Here is a 6,532-nt window from a genome sequence, read left to right as displayed (position 1 = left end):
TCTTTCAAAAGAGAACAGAAGACAATACTGATATGACATGGTCTATCTATATTATGCTCTTTGAAAATAGAGAAATTCTTCACATCCTATTTGAGTTTTAAAAAATTTTAAAAATTTATCAAAGAAGAATTTTAGAACTCAAAAATAATATTACATAAAAATTATAAAAAAATTAAATAAAGGTTTATATACATTTTTAAATTTTAAACTAAATTATTATAAGAATCTAAAACTTAAAATATATTAACAATAAATAGTTATGTATCACCTTTTACAAAAATTATTTTAAAATATATTTAAAAATTCTCTATTTTTTTTTAACTCTCATCGTCTCAAAACTCTTCCTTCTCAAATAAACGTTAAGTCTAATTTTTTTTCCATGACTTCTATTTACCAAAATGTTCGAAACCGATTTTACTAGAGGATACTTAGACAGATTGGAAGAAAGAAAAAAAGCTTGGTAGACAGAAAATAATATTTTAAGGAGAAACTAGAAATCAAAGAAAAAGCGAGTAAGCTTTACAGCAAGTAATGAAAATGATTATTGCATAATTGTATATTATTAAAACAAAGAGATTATGCATTGGTACCGTCCGTGAGTACTTCCTGGTTGAGAGTGGGACCCAGAAAAAGACTGTCAGTGTAAAAGAAAGAGGAAGTTATCATTCATAAAACATCAAAGCCAAGAGATGATTAGTTTTGCATGACGTGTCAAGTCAGCAGCCACTGATTTGATTTCTCTCTATTGCAGTGTCTCTTCTAACTACAGTGTGTGAGTCATAAGTCATACACTCAGTTTTCAACGTGTGTTTTGTTCACACTTCTCAAGAAATTCGTCGTATATTGTTTTTTTTACGGATCTTTTTCCACCTTGCTTTTAATCTAGTATTTGTTGAAGCAAGTAGTAACTGGAGTGGACTCCACTGCAAACAGGTTAACAATCTTTTTACAACTGTTTTCTATTAAATCATCTTAACATAATCATCCCAACTGGTGATTATACTTTGAAATCTATATCAACCAATGCTGACTTTAATAATTCAATATAGGATGGCAATTTGGGTAATTTCCAAGTAGTTGCAATTGAACTGAAACTATATTAATTATTTAGATTCCAAATGCATGTACTAAATGTTTGTTGAAATGTCTGAAGCAAAATATTTGTATTTATGGGCTTTTGTTGAAATGTCGGAAGAATAGCCGATTAAAATTGCAAAATGTTAATTAAGTTTCTTCCATTAGTTGATATTTCTAGAGGTTATAATGATATTAAGTTGGTAATGTTGGGAATGAATTTGAAACTGTGTCAATAATATCACTGATGCATTTGATAATAGAAACAAATATAAGGGCGAAGCTGGTTACGATTTTGCAATTTTAGGATTCATGTTGAAATATAAATGTACTATATTACATTTTATTCCATAATTCTCCCATCCGCATTACCAAAACGGAAACCTCCATTGCTTCAATGTTCCTCTCCAACCCTAAATGGTATGAAGAAAATGCTCATTTTTTATTCTATTGATGTCTTGAAAAGGTAACTTGTGGGTGTGCAGCTGGAGTTGCTGCTACATTTAGAGCTCTAGTTGGTGGTGTGTTGTTTGTAATGGAAGATATTACATCCTGGTAAGAACTTTTGATTCTTAATCAAATAACTCAGTTTTCTTATAATCCTATGCAATAAAGATTGTGTGTCTATTTCACTTCTATATTTATTCATGTGCAATATTATTTATGTTTATTGTATTGTTAAAGGGAGAGGAGTCAACTAATGTGGTGGTGTGTCTTTTTCACATTACATTTTGTGGATATTGTGGTGCGAACTACGATGGGGTAGTGTAGGAGCGGAAAATACGGACATTTTGGATCAGACAGGTTAATAATATGGGATGTATCAGAGTTAAGATCTGATCTATCAACGTTTTTACTATCAGTTCAACATTAAGTCTTTGTTTTCTTTTACTCTTCATCTTGATTGGTTTTATTTTCAGTGGTCAAGAGGATTATTCGTTTGTAGAGTTATTCCCAATGGTTATTATTGGGGTTATTGGAGGTATACTAGGTAGGAATTATGTCTTTATCTCACACTTAGTTTGTGTAATGGATTTTAGTTAGGCTTGGTTAGTTTGTTAATTTTGTGTCAATAATTTGCAGGAGCTTTATTTAACCAACTTACACTTTATATTACTATTTGATGTCGAAATCATCTTCACAAGAAAGAGAATCGGGTCAAGGTATATTGTTTATTTTTATCCTATTGTTTTCCGACTTTATTTCTATTAAATGAAAAAACAAATCAAGGTGGAAAGAAACTAAGGAAGACAAAGGACAAAGGATTAAAGGACCGAACCAAATGAAGAAAATTATTGTTGTTCATTATATTATGTTTATTCATTTTGCAGTACTTTTTCCTATCTCACTTGTCTGTTTATATTTTGTGCGTTTCACACCTCCAATGTACTGCATATTATTGAAGCATGCCATGTCTCTCTTCTAACATCAGTTATTTCATTTTGCTTTCCGCTTCTAAGAAAATGCAGTCTCTGTCCTGAACCTGATCCTACATTTGGTATTCAATGTCCACGACCTCCTGGAATGTATGGGAATTATGTTAATGTAAGACCAATGGTTTAATTTTATTTTGTTTCCTTCATCTACCTCATTTTTTCATAATTAAACTTTTAAAATCTGTTTACTGAATTTCAATCAGTGTTATCAATAGTGGCTGTAAGATCCCAATTTTGATCCTAAGATCCCTCATGCCATCTCATCAACCTGCATTGACTTTGGGATCACACCTTGGTATCCTCCTCGCCCCTCATTCATTGGGTTTACATTGGGAGAGATCACCAAGCACATTTATGATTGTATCATACTTTGTTTTTATTTGTTTGCTAACCAAAATACCAAAAATATGTCTAGTGTAGCTTTATTTCTTTTGTAGGTAGTGTGTGCATCCACATATGCCTCATCAAGCTCATATTAGGGTTTGAGACCCTTAATGCAAGATATTAATCAAAGTAATATTCACATTGGTTCTAAACATCATATATGGATCCCCATGTTCTTTATTTGTCATTTTGATCAAGATTTCATCAAGAGTTTGAAGCTTGTTTGTCAAGGAAGCCCTAATTCATCTGATTATCTTGTGTGCCTTCCTCAACAAGTTTCTTCAACAAATTGGTCAATATTATCAATGTATATTCCATTTTACTTCATATTATACATATATGATCCTCCATAAGCCCAAAAATGGCAAAGTAACTTCAAGTTTGCAAGTTGGTTCAAGGGGGTTGACCAGAAAAGCCAACTGGTCAAATCTAGGATTCCCTAGACCCTATCTCCTACAATTTTTGTCATATGAAAATGATTCCAAGAGAAAATTTACTCATTATGACATTCCAAACAACTTTCATGTTGGCCTCAAGAGCTAATTTTGCTTGGAAAGTCACTCTTTATGATGAAAGATTATAGGTCATTTTGTTTGTGCCCTAGATAGAAGGTCAACTTCCAAGAACCATAACTTGCTCAAGTTTTATGATATGAAGATAATATAAGTTTCATGATCAATTTAAATATGTCATCTCCAACTTTTCTTCTTTGAGAATGGTGAAATTCTACTTGCAAGGGCATGTGCTAAGAGGAAACATTATAGGTCATTTTGGGCCATTACCATTGAACAAGCATTTTTCCTCAACTTCTAAAATCCATAACTCTATCATGAAAAATCCAAATGGTGTCAAATTTGTAACCAAATTGAAGAGAATTGAAAGATTTACGACTTTGAAGAAGGAATCAAAGTCATTTGAAGCTCATAGAAAACGTTATTCAAGGTGGAAAAAGGGGTCATTTGACTTTTAACTTAGAAAATTTTCAACTATGTTTGATTCCTCCAACTTCCACACCAAAATTCATCATCATCCAAGATCCTAATATAAAAAGTTTCAACAGCAAAGTTATTCCTCTTCATGCTATCTCTCCAAAGAATAAAATATCATGATATTTGGATTAAATTTGAGGGACTTACGCATAGGTACATTGCATGGCCCTACTTGGAAACTTTTGTACTTAATTTTCACACAACTTTGCATGGCCTCATGAAGTGATCCCATCACCAAATGTGCATGAATTTGGACCTTTTACAATCATCATTTGGGCTTTAATGCATGCCCATTTAACCATGCATACAAGTTACTATTTTTGACAATTTTTTGAAATAGTGTGAATAACACTTTGCCATGCCTATAAAATGAACTCAAAGCCTTTTGTATCCAAATCATCTCTTGCAAGCAAGTAGAAGCAAGGCCAAGTGAATTGGAATTGAGATCGAGCTCCATCACTGCAAACAAAAGGTGAATTTTCTTGAACTTCAAGCCTTCGATTCTCTCTCAATTCTCCATAGTTTCACTTGATTTTTGGTTGGCTAAAGTCCTACCGATGTAGGCAACAAGATTGAGTTGCTTTGAGGTCAAATCGAAGCAACTCAGTTCATCCACCTCATTTTTCAATGCCACATATCTCTTTGTATAACGAGAATTGGAAGAAATGGAGGTCAGATTCGTGTTCCCCTTGATTTTCTCTTTAAAACCATATGTAGATCTTTCATTTTAGTGAAGTTTTTGGTTGGACCAGTCCGGTGAAGGTCACCGAAGAAGATGACCGAAGTTAGGGCTCCGGTGGTGCGCTGGAGAGATCCAAGCCATTTGATCTGGTCCATAGCTTCTAATTCTGTCCCTTCGTTATGATTACCAAGTATACATGCGCGTTGACTAGGGTGCAGGGTGGATGATACACGCTTGACAATCATATATGTCACCTCAATTAATGAGGTAGATCTGATGGCCCTCGTTTTTTCTATTTTCTTTTATTTTCTTGTTAATATTTTAAATTGCTCATTTTTGTTAAATTCATAATAATTTCAATTTTGATCCAAAAAATATGGGACTTTCACCGAAAATCTTTAAATAATTTCCTCTTCCATATTTTGAATTAAAATCATTTTTTGGATTTGATTTGATATTTTTTGTGAATTTAATAGTTTTTGACTTGTTTTTAATTATTTTTAAATACTTTTGACTTTCCAAAAATTCCCAACAATTTTGATTAAGGTCCTTTGACCTTATTTGACCTAGGATAAATCCCTTGGCCATTTATTTGGTGATTTGAAGGGATTTGAGGTTTTTCCCATTTAAAAATTGTTTTTATTCATTTAAAAATTGTTTTTAATTGATTAATAGTTTAAAAATTATGTTGAGCCATTTGGTTGACCTTGTGTTGTTTCATCTTCTGGTTGGCCTTGATCATGGTTGATTTGAACTTCCATTTCATAAATACTATTGGATTTAGGGGGTTGGTGAAGTGTGAGTTTCATCCCTCAAAATGAATGGATAATATTGATCAGATGAAATTCCTCCCTTGATCAATTTGGGATTTCATTTTCTATTTCACTTCATCTCTTCATCTTCATCCCTTTTCTTCCCCAATCCTTCATTGACCAGTAAATTCTCAGATAATCAAAGGCTAGTTGATTCATCAATGACCTTGTGTCAAATGAATCAACATGAGCTTGATTGAGATAGGCCCATCCTTTTATTTATGTGTGTGGTAGGCTTTAGGAGCTTGGTTCTTTATACCATGTATCTAGCATGCATTAATACCAATATTTTTATTTCCCATCCTCAGATAGTTGTGACTTCTACATAAATCCAATTATGATTGCTTAACATAGAGCTAAATTTGTCCCAAAGGCATAACATTCTTGTAAGTGAGATTGTAAGTCTCCTATTCCTCATGGTATTGTGTGAAGACTTAACCTTTTTCCATTTGTGAGAGCTAGTGGCATACTTGTTGATTTATCCAAGTTGGATCCCTTCTCATGGATGATGTCTTGGTTTATATCTTCATGCTTGTGAGTGGATAGTTGAGTGTTCTCCAAAGAATGACTTAAACCATGGTTTTCCTTCACTAACATTTCTTTTTTATTGATTTATCTTTAATGTCATTTACTTAATGCAATTTAAAATTTGGTACTTTTATCATTCATTGTCATTTATATTTCATGCAAGATGTTTATGTTTCAGTCATTTTTACTTTGCTCACTTGAGCCATATCTTTGTGCTTGTATATACTGTGAGCTTGTGATTTATTCTGTTTGTGGCCTTGGGACCTTAAAATACTTAATAACAACAAAAAACCTAAAAAATATGTTGGTGGACTGTTGGACCTCTGCCCTTGTCTTGATCTGAACTTTTTGGACTTAGAGTAGACAACATCCCCATGCTTTGAAGGACTTGGCCAATGCCATTATTTGAGACTGAGTTATCTTGGCTAATATCATTCATCTGATACCAAGCCTTGAGAACCTCTTTGGTATATCAAGATCAAGCTAGATTCAAGCTACTCGAAGGTGATTTTTCATAAACTTTCTCTCTTCAATTCTCTCTCAATTCTTCAACATTCTATTTGATTTTTGGTTGGATGAAGTCCTACCAATGTAGGCAACAAGATTGAGTTGCTTTGAGGTCAAGTC

General features: G+C 32.9%; 1 long non-coding RNA gene across 2 annotated transcripts; it reads left to right on the top strand.

Moving 5' to 3' along the window:
• Nucleotides 1-629: 629 nt before the first annotated feature.
• On the top strand, nt 630-3,414 carry LOC127108454 (uncharacterized). 2 transcript variants are annotated; one of them, XR_007796048.1, is made up of 6 exons: nt 630-933; nt 1,541-1,629; nt 1,759-1,878; nt 1,995-2,065; nt 2,158-2,237; nt 2,535-3,414. It is a non-coding gene; the product is annotated as an uncharacterized LOC127108454 (long non-coding RNA). The 2 variants fall into 2 exon arrangements; XR_007796047.1 differs by having other exon boundaries at nt 633-933; nt 2,158-3,414.
• The last annotated feature ends 3,118 nt before the right edge of the window (nt 3,415-6,532 follow it).

The sequence above is a fragment of the Lathyrus oleraceus genome, chromosome 7 (genome assembly GCF_024323335.1).
Source record: "Lathyrus oleraceus cultivar Zhongwan6 chromosome 7, CAAS_Psat_ZW6_1.0, whole genome shotgun sequence".
Taxonomy (NCBI): Eukaryota; Viridiplantae; Streptophyta; class Magnoliopsida; order Fabales; family Fabaceae; genus Lathyrus; species Lathyrus oleraceus.
Note: the sequence above shows the minus strand (reverse complement) of the source record. Positions and strands in the feature narration are given on the sequence as shown.